Raw genomic sequence first — 22,350 nt, forward strand, 5'->3', positions numbered from 1 at the left:
GCTTTTATAATCTATCCTCTTGACATAAATGCCAACATTGTATTTGCCGAAACTAGTCCACAGGATTTATCTACCTTCATGCATTTTAAGATGTCCAGCACCTCAGCTTTTGTAATACAACTCTTTTCAGGACACCACTATTTATTTTTTTAGGATCTCACCCATCTCTTGTGGTTCTGCACGTAGATGGCGACATTGATGTTTAAGGGGTCCTATTCTCTCCCTTGTTACTCTTTTTCCCCTAGTGTTTTTATAGAATTCCTTTGGGAAAGTGAATTGGGATTGCAACGGTTCTGTTATACACCGTTCAAAACAGCAACGAGAAATTATAACTGATGATTTCAAATGTTCTTTGAATCATAGAATCATAGAATCCCTACAGTGTGGAAACAGGCCCTTTGGCCCAACAAGTCCACACCGACACTTGGAGAATCCCACCCAGACCCATCCCCATGTAACTCGCACATCCTTGGACACTATGGGCAATTTAGCATGGCCAATCCACCTAGCCTGCACATCTTTGAACATGCGTGGACTTTCCACTGCACAATTCTGTGCTACTTTTAATTGGTATGAGCAGTTCATAGCTACATGCTACAGTAAATGTATATGATGTTACATTGTGACTTGTGTGTTGCCAGGAACACAATAGTTAACAACTAATTCAATGACTGACTGTGATGATACTGCAGTCTGCAATACTTCATGTGAAGTGTGTTAACAACCAACAGTTGTTCTAGTTGTTAAAAACTCATGGGCTTGAGTGTTAAGTTCAGCATGCAGTTTGATGTCCTGGGCCAGAAACAGCTATAATGTTCATTGTAAATAGCAATTTCAATTGCAGGTACAAGCTAGCCATCAGATTCCACAATCTCACAGTACACAAGAACAATGAGGGGCATACAATCTGGCGGCACATTAGAGCAAGACCCTTGAATGATCCACGCAAGGGATTGTCATCTTGACTAGCCAGATTCCCTTCTCAGTTACAGTTTTTGAAAGGCATGGCTCACACTTCTCCTGAATGGGTACTTAACAATGTCTTTAGCCATCTTTTCAGAGAGAGGAAGTTTCACTTGGAATTGTTCCCTCGTTTACATATCCTGGAGAATGTGGGGTGTTAAAACTTTTCCTGGATTTCTTTGGTGCTTGGGTGCTGGGTGTGCTGTCACAATGTAACATATAAGCCTGTGGTCTAACAAGCAATTACTTGCATCTGCCATGGTCCAAGTAATGTGCATACTCTTCCTATCGTGGGGGCAGACAATGACGCAGTTTAGGAGGTACCAATGCTGGGTTATTTTCATGTTGGCGTTTCAACCAAATTCTGTGAGACTAAAATCCTTCACCAGCAATCCTTTAGATGAGCACCCACACCTCAGAACCATTGAACATATCCCATATTGCGCAGCTATCTTTCTCAAAAGGCCACTGTCAAAGAGGAGATCCAGATTAGAGTCAGCTGTGCCAGCACATCCTTGTGAATATTGTGTGATAATATCTTCACCAATAGCAATCTCCATTAAAAGACAAAGGGTTTAGCCTATGTACTATTATTCTCATAAATATTTTATATGACAATGAGACTTAAGTCATCTACTAAAGGTACCTCAAGGCACTGGGATCCTCCAAAAATGGTGCCTGTGTAGGATACTCAAAGTCAAGAGGGAAGACAAGTGAAAAAACTTTAGAATCCTCTCCAATGCCAATTCCTCCAGAACTGTAGCCATAATCATGTGGCATCAGTTTTGGTGGTTAGGACATGGTAAAAACTTGCCAAATAATCAACTTCTGAACTTAAGAATATCACTCATTCTTAATCAGAACAGTGAAAATAATTTAAGGATGATCTGAAGGTGTCATTGAAAAAGGGACAAAATTAGATCAGAGCTTCAGAGGAATTTTTTATGAACAACTGCCTTGAGTGTCACATCCAGCAAGTGGCAGCACAGTAGGAAACTGAGCACAAGTTCTTCTGCAGAGAACCTATAAGAGCAGAAGCAAGTCTGGCCTGACTCATGTCTTCATTGCTCAAAGACCTGTACTTCCAGATTTACAGACCATGATGCCTGACAGACCTCACCTTCACCTTGAGGGATTGGCAAAGATGATGATGGCCTGTGTTATTGCCATTTGTGATAGAAAACACCACAGTCTAACCGCAATTTTGATAAAGATGCTTCTGTTGAATTCCCTTTTGGATTTATTAAATATTTACAGCTATTGCTTTGGTCTTGCCAAAAATTGTAAATGTGCCATCTGTGTCCAAAGCATCTTCTCCATATCTCATTTCAAGCAGTTAAATCCAAATAGGATACCTAAAATATGAAGTTGTTACATGGTTGTCAAATTTAGAATGTGAAAAATTACTAACGTCATTAAATTAGATTAGATTCCCTACAGTGTGGAAACAGGCCCTTTGGCCCAACGAGTCCACACTGCCCCTTGAAGCATCCCACCCAGACCCATCCCCCCTATAACCCACACACTCCTGAACACTATAGGCCATTTAGTATGGCTGATCCACCTAGCCTGCACATCTTTGGACTGTGGGAGGAAACCAGAGAAAGCCCATACAGTTATGGGGAGAATGTGCAAACTCCATACAGACAGTCACCTGCGGCTGGAATTGAGCCTGGGTCCCTGGTGCTGTGCGGCTGCAAGGCTAACCACTGAGCCATTGTGCCACCCCAATTAGGTGGTGTATTAAAATACAAATGCTTAAAATTTTCATCTTAAATTCTTCCTCTTGTTACCTTATTACAGGTTTTGATCCTTATATTAAAAATTGTTACTGCAACCAATAAACTGACAAAGAGGATTTTCAGACAAAGGTATGAAATATTTGTACACTGGTACACGATGGCATAACTGTAAGGGCTCAAGGCCTGCACACCAGCAATAATTCATCAAACTATCCATATTTCATCTGAAGTTGGCTGGTAATATTTCAGTGCAATTTATAAGGACCATTTTAAAGCATCCACGTGTTCAGATAGCTCCAAGCACCAGCCTGAAAAATTGCAGAGATTAGATGAACTATAATACTGGCTGGGTGCAGATGCTATACGAACACACACATTGACAGTTCATTAGTGGAGAACGACCTGTCTCTTCAAACTCTATTACATGACCTGAAAAATCTAGAAGTTTGTCTGTCTTAATCATTTTAATACAACCCTCAGGCAGTTTTTTGTCTCCTTATCCAAAGTTTGCCATGTGTGGGAATGCATTCTTCCATGCCAACAAATGGTGGAGCTGTTGCCTTGGGATCTGAGCAACAGATGTTGCTAATGTGCCAAGTGCTGATGGTAAATGCTTGGACAAAACATACACAGGCAACATGACAGGGAGAACATATTGCAATGCAGATCTGTATCTGTTTTTTTTTAACAGGGAATGAGTGTGTGATCTGGAGAACATCATTGTTAAATTCTCAGCTGTGCTTGTTTATAGTCCAAAATTATCAGTGGCTTGCTCAGGATCACAGCTGCCTCAATGGCAGCCAGTGTTGGAACTCCTATTAAGCAGAAGCACATGGTACAAATTGATTTCGTGCAAAGAATGTTCGTTGTGCTGCTATTTTAGGCTAAATCATCATCATTTATTGTGGAGGGAGGACATTCCACTTCAATTAATGGTATATCAGTGTTACTCTGGATCAAATCCAAAACATACTTAGGACAAAAGAATTTATGCCCAGACATGAGATGCATCTTGATTTTATTTAGCACTCCTTTCATTTTGTTTGCTGCAGAGATTATGCAATCAAAAAAAAAAATCAGGTTTCTCAACTAGACTCCCACCTGCAATATCCAGGCAGCGAGTTCCCATTGGTCTTTTCGGGAAAGCTCCTGGCAGAGAAAGTTCCTGGGCACTAAACAGGCAAAGTCACTTTCGTCCTACTCGGCCACAGGACTACGCTCTGATTAGAGAGAGATGACTGGGGGTGGTTTAACCTGAGGGTCACCACATCTCACATTGAGAAGGCTAGTTCTTCATGGTAACCTCTGTTGGTGTAGGAATTGAACCTACGTTGTTGGCATCAGTCTGCATTGTAAACCAGCCAACCAAACTAACTCACCCCCCGGATGCTGAGATATATTTATAAAAGTAGCCCTCAGCCCTTTGCTGTCTGTGACTGAATTTATTTAGTTTTTCAATCAGAGAAAAATGGTTCCTTTGTAATACACAAACATTGTAAACATGCTTCTCATTGGTGTGTGTTTGGAATGTATATTTCAAGATTGTGTATGTCAGACTTAACAATCAGAAAATTTCAGTTAAGGTCATGGTAGAGATACCTGTGGTCCACCCTTCCAGTCTGCAACATGGGGAATTATTTTAATTGATTGTTATCTCCTATAAAAGCTAGAAATAAACAAGGTTCTACAAGGGTGCAAGATGTTGAATGGGTTTAATGCTCTGTAATATTAATTTTATGTATCTTCAATGGTTTTTGTCTCCTGTAAAATAATAGACTGTGTTTAATTTGTAGTGTTTTTGGTACTTTTACACTTTACCATGTTAAGTCTAGTTGAAAATAGGGTGAATACTTATCGTTATTTATGATTTTATGATTTAGACCAGTACATTGATATCTGTGCTTGAAGGCAGATGATAAAAAGATTCTTGATAATAATCAATGAATCATGTGAAATTTTGCTGATTTTTCTGGTATCTGCAGTATTACAGACATACAATCAAGAAGCAGGAATAGGCTAGTCAACCCCTCAAACCTCGTCTGCCATTTAATAAAATCATAGCTGATCTGATTGAAATCTCAAATTCACTTGTCTACACCAATAACATTTTCAACTACTTGCTTTCAAGGATTTATTCACTTCTGCCTTAAAAATTTGCAAAGACTTTGCGCTCACCACCTTTGCAGAAAGACTTCCCAAGACCTGTGACCCTCACGAGTTTCTTTGGCTCAACTCTGACTTAAACGGACTACCCTTATTTTAAGACAGTGATCCCTAGTCCGAAATTTTCCCATAACGAGAACGTTCACTTCTCATTCACCCTGTCAGATATCTTATATGTTTCAATCAAGTTGCCTTTACTCTTCTAATGTCCAGCTGATTTATGCGTAGCATGCCCAACCTTTACTCATAAGGCAAACTGCTCATTCCTGGTATAAATGTTGTTAACCTTCTCTGAAATGCTTTGGCACATTTGTATCCTTCCTTAAATAAGGTGACCAATACTGTGTACAATACTCCAGAAATCGCTCAACCAATTCTGGTGAACTAGTCTCAAGTCACATTGGTGTGTGTGTGTGGCACTTTAGAGAAATGCATGCATACAATGTGATTGGTGTAATCATGTAACCTCTGTTGAGGTTGGTTTCTGTTTAGAGATAGAAACCATTAAGGCCTGCTCATGGAACATGGTACCGATAGTGAGTGACTGAAATTGTGTGGATGCTGAAAACTGTAAGAAAGCCACCTACTCTAAGAGACAAAAGTAGATACTGTTGCAGATTTGCTTGCCAAGCTGGTGTGTTTGATTGCAGACATTTTGTCACCCTGCTAGGTAACATGGTCAGTGCACCTCCAGTGAAGCGTTGGTGTTGCATTCCGTTTGTCAGTTGGTCAAAAGACCAATTCCCACTGGTCTCAATACACATGGACAAAGAAGGACACAGATTTGACAGGGACAACACATCCATGATAGTACAAGCCAAACAGAGACATGCCAGGGAATTCCTGGAGACCCAGCATTCCAACCAGAATTCAGTCAACAAACACATTGAACTGGACCCGATATGCAAATCACTGAAGAACAAAAAGGGAAGTAATACCAATCACCCCAGCAAACTGAAGCATATAAGTAACAAGTGAGACAAACACCCATGCTTTACTGGAGGTGCACTGGAGGACAGTGTTACCCAGCAGAGTGATGAAATGTCTGAATCAAACACACTGGCTTGATGAGCAAGTCTACAACCTCATCCACAACCTGAGCTACAAATCTTCTCAAAAACTTTAAACAGAAATTGATAATTTGTTCTGTGGCCTGCAATTCTGTACTACAGGTAGAGTCCATATGGTTATGAATTTTTCAAGTCCCTGTTCATGCTGAGATGAAAGTCAATGTAAGATTCAAAAGGAGTTTCTTACAATTTCAAGGGGAAAATTGTGAGCCAGCCACAGAGATTAGCTTAAAACCTGAACAAGCATGACTAGAAAATTTATTAACAATGCTGGGAAGGACTTCCATTGCCCAAATTGAATGCTGGAGCTCACTGAGGAAAAGATGATCCAGGCAGAAGAAACATTGAAGGCTAAACATATTCACTTTATACACAGTACTAGTGCTTTTTTAAATCAATAGTAAGTGTTTAATATCAGAGCTCCATAAACAGTTATAATATTGATCAGTATACTATAGCACTGAGATGTCATAAAATAGCCCTAGTCCATTCAACTCCTCATTATAGCTCAAACCCTGAATCTTGTGAATTTGGGCAACTGAAAGCTTGCCTATGAAAGAGATAGGATTGTCTTAGGAATAAGAGATGCTGCCAGGAGATCACATCTGCTGAGAGAAAGAAAACATACTCTCAAAAGCTAATAACACAGAGTCATACAGCACAGAAACAAACTCTTGGTCCAACTTGCCCATGATGACTAGATATCATATATACCTGGAAATCTAGTCACATTTGGCCCTTGTCCATCTAAACTCTTCCTATTCATAAAACCATCCAGATGCCTTTTAAATGTTGTAATTGTGCCAGCTTCCAGCACTTCCTCTAGCAGCTGATTCCATACATGTACCACCCTCTGCTTGAAGAAGTTACTCCTTGGGTCCCTTTTATATCTTCTCCTCTCACCTTAAACTTATACCCCCTAGTTTTGGACTCCCTTACCCTAGGAAAAAGACCTTGTCTGTTCATCCTATCCATGCCCCTCATGACTTTATAAACCTCTATAAGGTCACCCCTCAGCCTTCAACACTCCAGGGAAAATAGCCCTAGCCCATTCAGCTCCTCATTATAGCTCAAACCCTGAAACCCTGGCAACAATCTTTTAAATCTTTTCTGAACCCTTTCTAGTTCCACAACATTCTTCCTATAGCAGGGAGATCAGAATTGTATGTAGTACTCCAAAAGTGGCTGAACCAATGTCTGATACAGCTGCAATATGACCTCACAACTCCTGCACTCAATGCACTGACCAATAAAGGCAAGCAAACCAAATGCCTTCTTCACTATCCTATCTACCTGCACTCCCCAGGACCTTAACATTTGGTGTATAAGTAATGCCCTGATTTGCCTTTCTGAAATACAGTGCCTCACATTTATCTAAATTAAACTCCATCTGCCACTCCTAAGCCGATTGGCCCATCTGATCAAGATCCCATTGTACTCTGAGGTAACCGTCTTCGCTGTCAATTACAACTCAATTTTAGTGTCATCTGCAAACTTATTTACCTTACCTCCTATGTTCATATCCAAATCATTTATATAAATGACAAAAGGCAGTCGACCCAGCACTGATCTTTGTAGCATACTACTGGCCACAGTCCTCCACTCTGAAGAGCAACCCTCCACCACCACACTCTAGCTTCTACTTTCAAGTCAGTTCTGTATCCAAATAGCTAGTTCTCCCTGTAATCCATGTGATCTAACCCAGCTAACCAGTCTACCAGGATGAACAGAAAAGTGGATGTTTTGAGCTTAGACCCTTAATCGGGACTGGGGAGGGGCAAGGGACCTGGGAAATAAATAGAGAAAAGAGGGGCGGGGCTGGGGAAAGATAGGTAGAATGGTGATAGGTAGATACAGGTAGGAGTAGTGAGGATTCGTCGGTGGGAAAGTTGGGGCGGATAGGTGGGGAAGAAGATGGACAGGTAGTCTCAAATCAAAGAAGTGGGGTTGTGAAGGATGGTTAGACATGGGATGAGGGCATTGGTGGGGAGATTTTGAAACTAGTGAATTCTATGTTAAGGCCATCAGATTGTAGGCTTCCGAGCAGAATATGAGTTGTTGTTCCTTCAGTTTGCATTGACATCATTCTGGTACTAGAGGAGGCCCAGGATGGACATGTCATCTAGGGAGTAGAAGGGGGAGTTAAAATGGTTAGCGACCAGAAGGTGTTGTTGATTTCAACGAATGGAGCACAGGTGCTATGCAAATCTGTTACCAGTCATCTCACTAATGTACAGGTGGCCACAATAGGGAGCAGTGGAATTGGTCGACGAGGTTGGAGGATGTAAAGTTGAACCTCTGTCAGATATGGAAAGTTTGTCTTGGGCCTTAGATGGAGGTGAGAGGGGAGGTGTAGAGGCATGTATAGCACCTCTTGTGGTTACAGAGAAAGGTGCCTGATGTGGTGGGGTTGGTGGCGAGTGTGGAGTGGACAAGGGAGTCACAGAGTGAGCAGTCCCCACAAAAATACAGATGGGGGTAGGGGAAGAAAATTTCTTTGGTGGTGGGGTCGGCTTGTGGGTGGCTCAGTTTTGACTCTGGCCCTAGCATCTGCAGTTCTTGCCATCTAGGAACCTTGTTGAGGAACCATGTTGAGCGCCTTGCTGAGGTCCATATAGATCATATCCACCACTCTGCCCTCATTACTCCTCTTTGTTACTTTTTCAAAAAACTCAATCAAGTTAGTGATACACAATTTCTGATGCAAAAAGACATGTTGCCTATCCTTAATCAGTCCTTGTCTTTCCAAATACATATAAATCCTGTCCCTTAGGATTCTCTGCAACAACTTGACAATACCACTGTCAGGCTCACCAGACTATATTTCCCTGGCTTTTCCATACTACCTTCCTTAAATGGTGGCACAACGTTAGTCAACCTCCGGTCTTCTGGCCCCTTACCTGTGGCTATTGATGATACAAATATCTCAGCAAGGGGCCCAGCAATTTATTCCCTCACTTTTCATAGAGTTCTTGGGTACACCTCATTAGGTCCTGTGGATTTATCCCCCTTTGTGCGTTTTAAAACATTCAGCACTTCCTCCTCCTTAATATGGTCATTTTTCAAGATGTCACTATTTATTTCTCCATGTTCTCTATCTTCCATATCTTTATCCATGGTAAACACAAGCAATTTTTTGTTTGTTTAGTATATCCACCATCTCCTGCTGTTCCACACATAGATATGCTTAAGACCAGTCAGTCTTACTTCTGTGGTGGGCAAACAATTGGAGAGCATTCTGAGAGATAGTATTTATGATTATTTAGAAAAGCACATTTTGATTAGAAATAGTCAGCATGGCTTCATGAGGGGCAAGTCATGCCTCACAAGCTTATTGAATTCTTTGAGGATGTGACAAAACACATTGAGGAAGGCAGAGCAGTGGGTGTGGTGTAAAAAGATTTTAGCAAAGCATTTGATAAGATTCCACATGGTAGGCTCATTCAGAAAGTAAGGAGGCATAGGATTCAGGGAAATTTGGCTGACTGGATACAAAACTGGCTGTCCAGTAGAAGATAGAGGATGGCAGTAGATGGAAAGTACTCAGCCTGGATCTTGGTGACCAGTGGTGTTTTGCAGGGATCTGTCCTGGAACCTCTGCTCTTTGTGATCTTTATCAATGACTTGGATGAGGAAGTGGAAGGGTGGGTTAGTAAGTTTGCTGATGACACAAATGTTGGTGGAGTTGAGCACAGCATGGATGGCTGTTGTAGGTTGCAATGGGATATTGACAGGATGCAGAGCTGGGCAAAGAAGTGGCAGATGGAATTCAACCCAGAAAAGTGTGAAGTTATTCATTTTGGAAGGTTGAATTTGAATGCAGAATATTGGGTTAATGGCAGGATTCTCGACACTATGGAGGAACAGAGGGATCTTGGGGTACACATCCATAGATCTCTCAAAGTTGCTACCCAAGTTGATAGGGTTGCAAAGAAGGTATATGGTGTGTTGGCTTTCATTGGCAGGGGAATTGATTTTAAGAGCTATGAAGTTATGCTGGAGATCTTTAAAACTTTGGTTAGACCACACTTGGAATATTGTGTTCAGTTCTGATCACATAGGAAAGATATGGAAGCTTTAGAGAGGGTGCAGAGGAGATTTATCAGGATGCTGCCTGGACTGGAGGGCAGGTCTTCTAAGGGAAGATTGAGGGAGTTAAGGCTTTTTTCATTGGAGCAAAGAGGATGAGAGGTGAATTGATAGAGGTGTACAAGATGGTGAGAAGCATTGATAGAGTGGATAGTCAGAGAAATTTTCCCAGGGGCGGAAATGACTATTACGAGGGTACATGTTTTTAAGGTGATTGGTGGAAGGTATCAGGGAGATGTCCGAGGTAGATTCTTTACATGGAGAGTGGTGGGCGTGTGGAATGCACTTCTGCCAGTGGTAGCGAGGTCAGGTACTTTAGAGACTTTTAAGTGACTCTTGGATAGGCACATGGGGGTTAGCAAAATGTAGGGAATGCAGGGTAGTTTGAGAATAGGTTGGCACAACATCATAGGCTGAAGGGCCTGTACTATGCTGTACTGTTCTATGTTCTATGTTCTATATTCTATCTTAAAGGGGCCCTATTCTGTCCCTATTTACGCTTTGGTCCTTAACCCTATTTGTCAAAATTATTTCCTGTCCCCTTTTTGCTTACCTGATTTCCCTCATATGTATAGACCTTCTGCCTTTATGTTCTTTTAGGGATTCGCTCATTCTCTGCTGTGTATTCCATGACACATGCTTCCTTCTTATTCTTGACCAAAACCTCAATTTCTCTAGTCATCCAGTATTCCATACACCTACCAGCCTTGCCCTTTATCTTAATGGTAACACACTGTCTCATGGACCCTCGTTATCTCATTTTGAATGCTTCTTGATTCCCAGCCGTCCCTTTACCTGTGAACATCCAACCCCCAATCAACTTTTGAAAGTTCTTCCCTAACACTGTCAAAATTGGCCTTTCTCTAATTTAGACATTTATATCCAGTCTATCCTTTTCCATCACTATTTTAAAACTGACAGAACTATGGTCACTGGCTCCAAAGTGCTACTCAATGTCACCTTAGTCATCTACCCTGCCTTATTTCCCAAGAGTAGGTCAAATTTTGCACCTTCACTCATAGGTACATCCACATACTGAATCAAGATTTTTTCTTGTACATGCTTAACAAATTCCTTTCCATTCAAGCCCTTAACACTTTGACAGGCCCAGTCTATGTCTGGAAAGTTAATATCCCCTACCATAACCACCTCATTATTCTTACAGATAACTGAGATCTCCTTACAAATTTGGTTCTCAATTTCCCGTTGACCATTTGGGGGGTCTATAGTACAATCCCAATAAGATGATCATCCTTTTCTTATTTCTCAGTTCAACCCAAATAACTTCCCTCCTAGGAATATCCTCCTTAGTACAGCCATAATGCTATCCCTAATCAAAAATACTACTCCCCGTCCTCTCTTGTTTCCCCCCCCACCCCCACCTTTCAATCCTTCGTATAGTATTTATACCCTGGAACATTAAGCTGCCTGTCCTGTCCATTCCTGAGCCACATCTCTGTAATTATTATGATATCCCTGGGCCATCTTCCCAACCATGTCCTGTTTTCATCTAACTTAGCTTTAAGGCCTCTTGCGTTGAAACCAATGGAGTTTAATTGATATTCCTACCTCATCCTCTGCTTTGTTCCTGCCTGCCCTGTCTGAAGAAATTCTGAGGTTTGCATGCACTATTTTGTAGCTACACATTACCCAATATAGTGTGAGTAATATGTTCTTACAATATAATCTTATCAACGTCAATGGAGACATTACACATACATTATATTTGAAATGGACCAGACTAAACCCTCTCAAAATGTATTAAGAATTTTGCCTAGACCCTAACCTTTTCTTATTGTAAAGGTAAATGTGAGGTGTTGTAATCTGGTTGGCCAAACAACTCTAAATTAAGTGAAACACACTTTAACTTTACACAACAGTTAAAATTCAGACAAAATAAAAATATAAGAAAAGAATTGGCTTAACTTTAACTTTATCAAAGTTCTAAACAAGATAATATATATATTAACTACCACTAATTAACTGTTCCAATGAAATAATATTTCATAAACACAGCCCTTGGCAACAGCAAATTCAGTAAAATAGATTGTCTCATATGCAGCAGAAAGAGAACCCCAGCTTTCAGCTGTAACAGAGAGAGAAAGCTAAATTTAAAAAGCATGGTTTTATGGGAGCTAAGATCCCACTCATTCAGTCTGCTTCTATTATTTCAGCTTTATAAAGAAAACCCCAAGGCCTCAAACTGTTTACTTTACTGGCTTAAACACACCACACAATAACTCTGTGTAAACCTTCATTTATTAACAAAAGAGCAAAATACACTTCTTAAAGCCATCTTCAAAACCTACAGATCTTCTAAAGATGTGTGTACAAGTTATTATTGGTTACTTCAAATTTCTAATCAACAGCATGAATGAGGCTTGGCTTTGTGCTAAAAGACAATCAAAGCCTAACAAGAACAATACTGTGGAGAAAATGTAACACTTATTTCCAGAAATGATCGCAGAAAGATCAAGATCAGAATATAGAATGTATATATTTTGGAGGGCACCAGGTGGGAGCAATGGCCCAGTGGTATTATTGCTGGACTATTAATCCAGAAATTCAGCTTCTAGAGACCTGGATTTTAATCCCACCATGGTAAAATTTGAATTCAATAAAGAATCTCAAATTAAGGGTCAAATGATGACCATGAAACCAGTATAGATCGTCAGGGGAAAAAAAGTATAATTTGGTTCATTAATACCTGTTAGGGAAGGAAATCTGCCATCTTTGCTTCGTCCAGCTTACATGTGATATCAGACCCACAACAATTTGATTGACTCTTAACTGCCCTCTTGGAAATTAGGGATAATCAATAAATGCTAGCCTGGCCAGAGACACTCGCATCCCATGAATGAATAAAAAAAAGGAATTGTTTTTCAGCATTGGGGAAGCAGTGCATGAAGATAGTGGGCACTTTGTACATAAGGGTTTTGCTTAAAAGGAACAAAGCTAGACTGTAAAAATTGCTGCTGGATAAATGTCTGATGTTGATTCTGGCAAATCAATCTAAATAATAGAATATGTTGGTACTGTCTGGTCAAAATAGTTTACGACTTTTAGAATGTTGACTGCAGAATGAGAGTATCAGGGGCTTGTAAAGTTTCAGAAAGACACTGGTGCCTCATGAACCAATTTCCCAATCTGTGAAGTGGCTCATAATGTTTGTCCAGAATTCAATCATTGAAGATAACATTGAAGCTACAAGGTGCAAAAATATTCATCACAAGAGGACAAATGAAGCTGAGAACCCAGTGCAATGGGAGGAAAGATCTGTCGGTCCAAATAATAGAACACTAAGCAAAATTGATTCATCTCAATTGAAATAATTCTAATGTCAGATTGATAATTCTATGTGTCTGGAACTTCTTTTTGTTCAGTCATGGAGTGTGGTCTTTGCTGGCTGGACTAGTATTTATTGTCTATCCCTGGTTGTCCTTGAGAAAGTGATGGTGAGCTGCCTTCTTGAAGTCCATGTCCTGTATGTGGACTGCTAATGCTTATAAGGATTTTGACCCAACAACCCTGAAGAAATGGTCGTATATTTCCAAGTCAGGATTATGAGTGGCTTGGAAGGGAACTTGCAAGTGATGGTGTTCCCATATACCTGCTGCCTTTTACTTCCAGATGGAATTGATGTGACTATGGAAGGTGCTGTTCTATGAGCCTTAGTGAATTTCTGCAGTGCATCTTGAAAATGACAGACTTTGCTGCTACTGACTGTCGGTAGTGGAGGAGTGGGTGTTTGTTTATGTAGAGCCAATCAAGCAGGCTACTTGTCCTGAATGGTATCAATCTTCTTATGCGTTGTTGGAGTTGCACTCACCTAGGCAAGTGGGGAATAATCCATCACACCCCTGTGCTTTCTACATAGTGTATAGACTTTGGGAAAGCAGGAAGTGAGTTACTTGCTGCAGTATTCTTAACTTTTTACCTCGCAAATGTATTTATATGACTTGTCCAGTTTAGTTTCTGGTCAATGATAACTCTCAGGATGTTGATAATTGGGGTCTCAGTGATAGTAATGCAATTGAATTTCAAGTGGTGATGGTTAGGTTGCCTGTCTACTACTGAAAATGGCCATTTCTTGTCATGAATGTTACTTGCACATTTTTATCACAAGCCATTGTCCAGGTCTTGCTTGAACATTAACTGCTTCAGTATATGTGGAGTTGTGGATGGTACTGTATATTGTGTAGTCATCACCGAGTACCACCACTTCTGATCTTATATGGAGGAAAGGCCATTGATTAAAGCAGCTGGAAATGGTTGGGCCCAGGACACAACCCTAAGGAACTCCTGCAGAGATATCCTGGAACACAAATTTTTGAACTGGAGCAACCACAGTTTTCTCCGTGTCAGCTATAACTCCACCTAATTTTTTGCTTGATTCCCATTGACTCCAGGTTTTCTGAGGCTCCTTGATGCTACACTCACTCAGATATGGCCATGATGTCAAGATTTGCAGTGTTTTGAAGGCTACAAAATGACTAATAGCTGAATGTATCCTAACACATTACTTGATGTGTCATTCTCAATGAGTTGTAAGGAACTATTTCATTGTATGTTCAATTTTATAGTAAGTTATATTTTTGGATATTTTAATAACATTACCATCAGCTGTCATACCACTTTAAACCTTTAGAATAGAATGAACCTGTGTCACTTACCAGACACTCATCAATTAACCAGCTTTGATCTGAAGAAAGTGGGAGGAGTTAAGAGAGAAGTTTGTCAAAATCTAATCAGAGCCTATTTCTGCTCTTATTTTTCAGCTTCTAACCAAAGACAGTGTACTCTGAATAACAAGACAGAGAACACTAGATAAAGCACAGTAAAGAAAAATAGGGATCCTGTGGTGCTGTGGCAGTGTCCCTACCTCTGATCCATTAAGCCTGGGTTCAGCTCCCAACTGCTCCAGAGATCTGTAATAACATCTCTACACAGACTGATTAAAAAAAACATGAAATGGATGTCAGGTCGATAATATAAGTGAGAAATAAGTTGAAAGTAGGAAATTCAAAAGCGTGTGAAAAAGGGAATAAGAATTATATAGGGAGAGGATGAGAAGAAATAGGTAACCAATACAAAAGGAATGTAAATGTCTTCTCTAAGCACATAGAGCCATAGAGTCATACAACGCGGAAAAAGACCTTTTGTCCAAACAATCTATATCAACCATAACCAAAACTAAGCAGGTCCCTCTTGCTTGCACTTGGCCCATATCTTTCTTATTCATGCACTTATCTAAATGTTGTTTAACTGTTGTAGTTGTACCTGCATCTACCACTTCCTCTGGGAGTAAATTCCGCACATGAACCATGGTCCATGTGAAAAGATTTGCCCCTCATGTCTTTGTTAAATCTTTCTCCTTCCACCTTAAAAATATGCCCCTTTGACTTGAAATTCCCCACCCTAGGGAAAAGACCTGCCATTCACCTTATCTATACACATCATCGTTTTATAAACTTCTATAAAGTCACCCCTCAACCTCCCACACAGCAGTGAATAAAGTCCCAGCCTATACAGCCCGTCCTTATAGCTCAAACCCTTCATTTCTGGCAACATCCTGGCAAATCTCTTCTGAAGCCTCTCCATATTAATAATATCCTTTCTATGACAGGGCAACCAAAACTGGACACAGTATTCCAGAAGAGGCCTCACCAACGTCTTGTACAACCTTGACATAATGTCCCGACTGCTATACTCAAATGTTAGAGCAATGAAGGCAAGCCTGCTACATGCCTTCTTAATCTTGGTCTACATGTGATGCAAACTTTAAAGAATTATGTACCTGAACTCCTAGATCTTTCTCTTCTTATAACAGTACCCATGGCCCTACTTTTAATTGTATAAGTACTCCCTTCATTTGTTTTACCAAAATGCAATACCTTGCATTTATCCAAATTAATCTCCTTCTGCTACTGTTCAGCCCGTTGGCCCAATTGATCAAGATTTTTTTGTAATCTTAGATAACCTTCTTCATTGTTCACTCTACCACCAATTTTAGTGTCAACCGCAAACTTACAAACTATGCTTTCTATATTCTCATCTGAGGGACTTGAGGCTGTTTTCATTCGAGAGAAGAAGGTTGAGAGGTGACTTAATTGAAACATATAAAATAATCAGAGGGTTACATGGGGTGGATAGGGAGAGCCTTTTTCCTAGGATGGTGACGGTGAGCATGAGGGGGCATAGCTTTAAATTGAGGGGTGAAAGATATAGGACAGATGTCAGAGGTAGTTTCTTTACTCAGAGAGTAGTAAGGGAATGGAACGCTTTGTCTGCAACGGTGGTAGATTCGCCAACTTTAGGTACATTTAAGTCGTCACTGGACAAGCATATGGATGTACATGGAATAGTGTAGGTTAGATGGGCTTGAAATCGGTATGACAGGTCGGCACAACATCGAGGGCCGAAGGGCCTGTACTGTGCTGTAATGTTCTATGTTCTGTGTTCTAAAAAAATGGCAAACTTACAAACTACGCTTTCTATATTCTCATCTAAACCATTTTTATAAATGACAAACAAAAGTTGACCGAGCACCCAGAACTGTGGAACAGTGATGGTCACAGGCCTCTAGTCCGAAAAACAAACCTGCACTATCACTCTGTCTCGTGTTGTTAGGTCAATTTTGTGTCCAATTGGCAAGCTCACCCTGAATCTCATGTGATTGAAGTTTACTAATTAGTCTACTATGCAGGACCTTGTCAAAGGTTTTACTAAAGTCTAAGCAAACAATGTCTACCTCTCTGCCCTCATCAACCTTCTCAGTTATTTCCTCAAAAATCTCAATCAAGTTTGTGAGACATGATTTCCCTTGCACAAAACCATCCTGACTATCCCTAATCATTCCTTTCACCTCCAAAGTGTATAAATTCTATCTTTCAGAAGCACATTCATCAACTTACTCACACTGAAGTAATATAAGTAATAAAAGGAAAGAAAATGATGGAATGATTGATTAGCAATTAAAATTAATATTTTGCATTTATCTATACTTTAGGAGAAAAACTGGCAAACTCATAGTGATAATGGAGCTAGGTGAGATGCTGCAAAGGATAAAAGTAGATGGAAAGGATACAGTGGAAATGTTGGATTTGCTTAAAAGTTGATTAGCTGTCATAATAAGATGGAAACATCTGAGGATGCTGGGAAAAGTGAGGGTGGATGTTGGAGAGGCTCTGGCCATAATCTTCCAATCCGTTTTTGATACTGGGAGAAGACCAGAGGATGGAGAATTACAAAGTGATATCCTTGCTCAAAAAGTGTGTTAGTACAAACTTAGCAAATGCACGTTAGTAAATTTGACTTAATGATGGGTAATACAACATAAATTAACTGTCATGTGGACAACTGCCAACAAGCCAGCACAGATTTATCAAAGGCATATTGGTTTAACTAACTTTATTGTTTTTTTTAATGAAGTAATGGCAATTGTTGATAAGAACATGTGATTGATGCTGTGTTTATGGACTTTCAAAATATTTTTGATATTTGCCAGGAAAAAAGTTGAAGCTGTTGAATATAGATAGGAAGTCGAGGAATGACAGCATACATGAAGTAGTGGTGGACTGTCATTTTTCAGAGTGGAGAAAAGTATACAGTAGTGTATCCCATGGGAATGGTACTAGGATCATTGCTTTTCTTGACATACATGAATAACTAGGCATGAGTTGTCAAATCTAATCTTAAAATTTAGCACATATCACAAAACATGAAATTATTGTGAACTGTGAGGAGGATGGTACCTGTCTTCAAGAGAGCATAAACAGATTGGTTCAATGGGCAGGTGTGGCAGATGGAATTTAATGCAAAAAAATGAGAATTGACATAATTTGGTAGGAAAAATCAGGACAGGTGTAAATGAGAAACACATTACCTGAAGAGGGTATAGGAACAAAGAGATTTGCAGATATATGTTGAAATAGTGGACAAGGTTGAGGAATTAATTCAAAAGGTGTATAGGATCCTGTGCTTTATAAGTAAACTCATAGGTCTCAAAAGCAAGAAAGTTATGGTGAATTAAGGTCAACCTTAACTGGAATATTGTGTCAATTTTTGTCAACATATTTTAGAAAGCACGTGAAGTCTTCAGAGATGGTGCAGAAACAGTTTAAGAGACTGTTTCCAGATTTGACAGACATTAATTATAACAATAAATTTGAAAAGCTGGAGTTGTTCTTCTTACAGAAAAGAAAGTCGAAAGGAGTTTTGATAAAAGCATTTGAAATTATGTGATGCTCAGACTCAGTAGTTAGAGAAAAGCTATTGATATTGAGTATTTCGACCACCTCTAGCAGTGTGACGTACAAAACACATAGATTCATACAGTGCAGAAAGAAGCTATTTGGCCCATTGAACCTGCTCTGAGCCTCTGAAGAGCATCTCATCTAGCTCCAGCATCTTCCCTTACTACATTTACAGTAGCTAATCCTCCTAACATATACATTCCTGGACATTGCAGGCAAATTTAGCATGGCCAATCCACCTAACCTACATATCTTTGGACTGTGGGAGGAAAATAGAACACCTAGAAGAAACCCATAAAGACACTGGGAAAATGTGCAAATTCCACACAGACAGTCACTGACAGCTGGGATTAAATCCAGGGTCCTAGCACTGTAAGGCAGCAGTGCTAATCCCTATGCCACCATGACAGCCCCCATGTCCCCCCCCCACCTTGTTAGTCTTCTGCGGGAATCATTCCGTCCATAACACACTGGTCTACTTTTCTGTCAGTGTTAAACCATTGTCGCCTCCCCATGGCATCTTCCCAGGCAATTGCAGAAGATGTAACACTTGCCTTTCACAACCTCACTGTCCAAAGCACCAAACACTGTTTCCAGGTGAAACAGTGATCTACTTGTACATCTATCAACCAAGTTTACTGTATTTGCTACTCGCAATGCAGTCTCCTTTACATTGGCAATACCAAGCACAGACTGGGTGACTGCTATATGGATTACCAGAACTCTGTCCGGATTTCACTACATAATTTTGATTTCATGCTAACATTACTGTCTTTGGCCTACTGCAGTGTTCCAGTGAAGTCCAATGCAAACTAGAACAGCGCCTCAGTTTCCATTTGGGCACTAAATAGCATTTAGGGCATAAAATTGAGTTGAACAACTTTAGACCACGAATATTGCCGTCCTTTTCTTCTACACATCCTTCTCTCCGGTGTCCTGTTTATATTGGTTTGCTCTCAGCAGAGCTGACCTATTTTCTGTTTTTACCAAGTACCATTAACATATATTCTACATCTATATCTCTCCTTTATTATCATTAACTTTTGCTCTGGGCACTTTCGCCATCAGCTTGACTTGCTGCTCCTCCCCATTTGTTAAACACATAAAAACCATTATTTAACGGACACTTACCATTCCAAAAATAGAATCATATTCGATTTGAAAAGCTGACTCTAAGTTAGTTAAAACATTGCTTCTGCTCTTGATTGCTTACAGTCTGGAATGTTAGACTATTCTTCAAACAACCATCCAAACAAAATGATCTGACTTTGTTGCATTTTAAGCAGCACAAATTTCCTGTAACTTTATCTCTGAGTTTCATAATTAATTTGTTACCATTGCGCAAAATGATGATACCAATTCAATATGGAATACATCTTACCTTTTGACCTAATCCATTGTCACCCTGGTTAGTACCTCAGCTGTAATCTGTATCTTCTTTAGACTGGTTTACACAGCCAAGCACTCATTGCTCATTAATCTGGGTCTGAACCTCCCGAATTTTCAGTGGAGAATTTTCACTTTTTCACCTTTTTCTTTGATCTCAATACTGCAGCTAATAGTTTGTGGTCTGTATCCATATGAAGTTTGTATCTCATGAAGTAATCTGTTCATAGTCCCATGTAACTAATGAAACATCTTTCTTGATAGTTGCATCACATTGCTGTGTTCTTGCCAAAGATCTTGATGCCAAGTATACAGGTTTCTTGCTGCAACTCAGTTGTATCAATCGCTACAAAGTCTAAAAGAAATGACAAATTTCTGGACAAATCACCCGGCACCAACCTAGGCACCAGAAAAGACAACAGCACCAGCTCTGTTGAACCTACAAGATCCCCCTCACTAACATATGGGGGCTAGTGCCAAACTTTGGAGGGCTGTCTCACAGAGTAATCGAGCAACAGCCTGACATAGTCACACTCATGGAATCATACCTTGCAATGACCTAGCCACCGCCTTGTTGTCCCTGGATATGTCCTGTCCCAGGACATGTTTGTAATTATCAGGATTATCCCTACTCTGCTCTTGAACAGGAGAATAACATTTGCCACCTTCCAATCATCTGGTACTAATCAAGTGGACAGTGAGTATGCAAAGATCATTGCCAAAGGTGCAGTAATCTCTTCTCGCTTACCATACAAACCTTGGGTATATCCCGTTTGGCCCAAGGGACTTATCTATCCTCATGTTTTTCAAAATTTCTAGCACATCCTCCTTCCTAACACCACAATGTTCGAACGTATCAGCCTGTTTCACACTGGCCTCACAAACGTCAAGGTCCCTCTCACTGGTGAATATTAAAGCAAAGTATTCATTAAGGACTTCCCCTACCTCCTCCAATTCTGTGCACAAGTTCCCTCCACTATCCTTAAAAGGTCCTACCCTCAACTCTGGCCATCCTCTTGTTCCTCACATAAGTATAGAACACCTTGGGGGTTTCTTTAATTCTACCTGCTAAGGCTTTTTCATACCCCGTCTCGCTCTCCTAAATCCATTCTTCAGTTCCTTCCTAGCCACCTAGTAGACCTCTAGACCCCTGTCTGATCCTTGCTTCCTCAACATTAAGTAAGCTTCCTTCTTCCTGTTGACTAGATGTTCCACATGTCTTGTCATCCAAGGTTCCTTCACCTTACCAACCCTTCCTTGTCCTATTGAGACAAACCAATCCAGTACTTGTAGCAAATGCTTCCTAAACAACCTCCACATTTCTGTCATGCAATTCCCACATCCAATTAAGGCCTCCCCTCTAGTCGGCCTATCTACATCCTGAGTCAGAAATCCTTCCTGGACACGCCTGACAAAATCTGCTCCATCCAAACTATTTGCACTTAGGATGTTCCAGTCTATATTAGGGAAGTCGAAGTCACCAATGACAACAATCCTATTACTCTGTACCTTTCCAAAATCTGCCTCCCAGTCTGCTCCTCAGTGTCCCTGTTGCTATTGGAGGGTCTGTAGAAAACTCCTAATAAAGTGACTGCTCCTTTCCTGTTTTTGACTTCTACCCATACTGACTCATTGAACAAACCCTCCTCAACCTCCTCCCTTTTTGTAGCTGTGATACCATCCCTGACTAGTAATGCCATTCACCCACCTCTTTTACCTCCCTCCCCAATTCTTTTGAAACATCTAATCACCGGAATATCCAACAACCCTGTGCTATCCAAGTCTCCATAATGACCATAGTGTCATAGCTCCAAATGCTGATCCAAGCTCTAAGTTCATCACCCTTATTGCAGACACTTCTTGTGTTAAAATGGACATACTTCAACCCATTGCACTGATTGCAACTTTGCCCTATCAACTGTCTGTCGTTCCTCACAGACTCTCTGCATACTGTATCTCTATACACCAGCTACCCTCTGCTCCATAGCTCCAGTTCCCATCCTCCTGCCTAACCAGTTAAAACCATCCCGAAGAGTTCCAGCCAGCCTTCTGCCCAGGATATTGGTGCCCCTCTAGTTCCAGTGCAACCCGTCCTTCTTGTACAGGAACCACCTTCCCCAGAAGGAATCCCAATGATCCACATATCTGAAGCCCTCTCTCTTACACCAGCTCTGTAGCCACGTGTTCAGCTGCACTCAGTCTCTATTCTTAGCTTCACTAGCCCATGGCATCAGTAGTAAACCTGAGATTACTACTCTGCTTGTCCTGCCTTTTAGCTTCCAACCTAATGCCCTGCATTCACTTTTCAGGTCCTCATCCCTTTTCCTAGCTATGTCATTGGTACCGATGTGTACTACGACTTCTGGCTGCTAACCCTAATTTCCCTAAAAAAAACTTGCCTTGTGAGACAGTGGCCTCTAATTCTGCAGTGGGAGTGATAAGAGCATGAGCTTTACCTTCCTGGCTGCTCCCGGCTCAGGCTTTCACTACTCCCACTGCTGAATTAGATGTGAGCAATTTTTGTATTTTAATTCTTCCAACCCTTCACCCTATCACAGATTTTGTTTTCCTTTCTTCTTGACCAATTTCCACTGTCTCTCCTATTATTTAAAAGCTACTCACCTTCAACATTTTCCAGTTCTGATACTCCATTGATCTGAAACATTAACACTATTCTTTCTC

Source organism: Stegostoma tigrinum, chromosome 2 (assembly GCF_030684315.1).
Source record: "Stegostoma tigrinum isolate sSteTig4 chromosome 2, sSteTig4.hap1, whole genome shotgun sequence".
Classification (NCBI taxonomy): domain Eukaryota; kingdom Metazoa; phylum Chordata; class Chondrichthyes; order Orectolobiformes; family Stegostomatidae; genus Stegostoma; species Stegostoma tigrinum.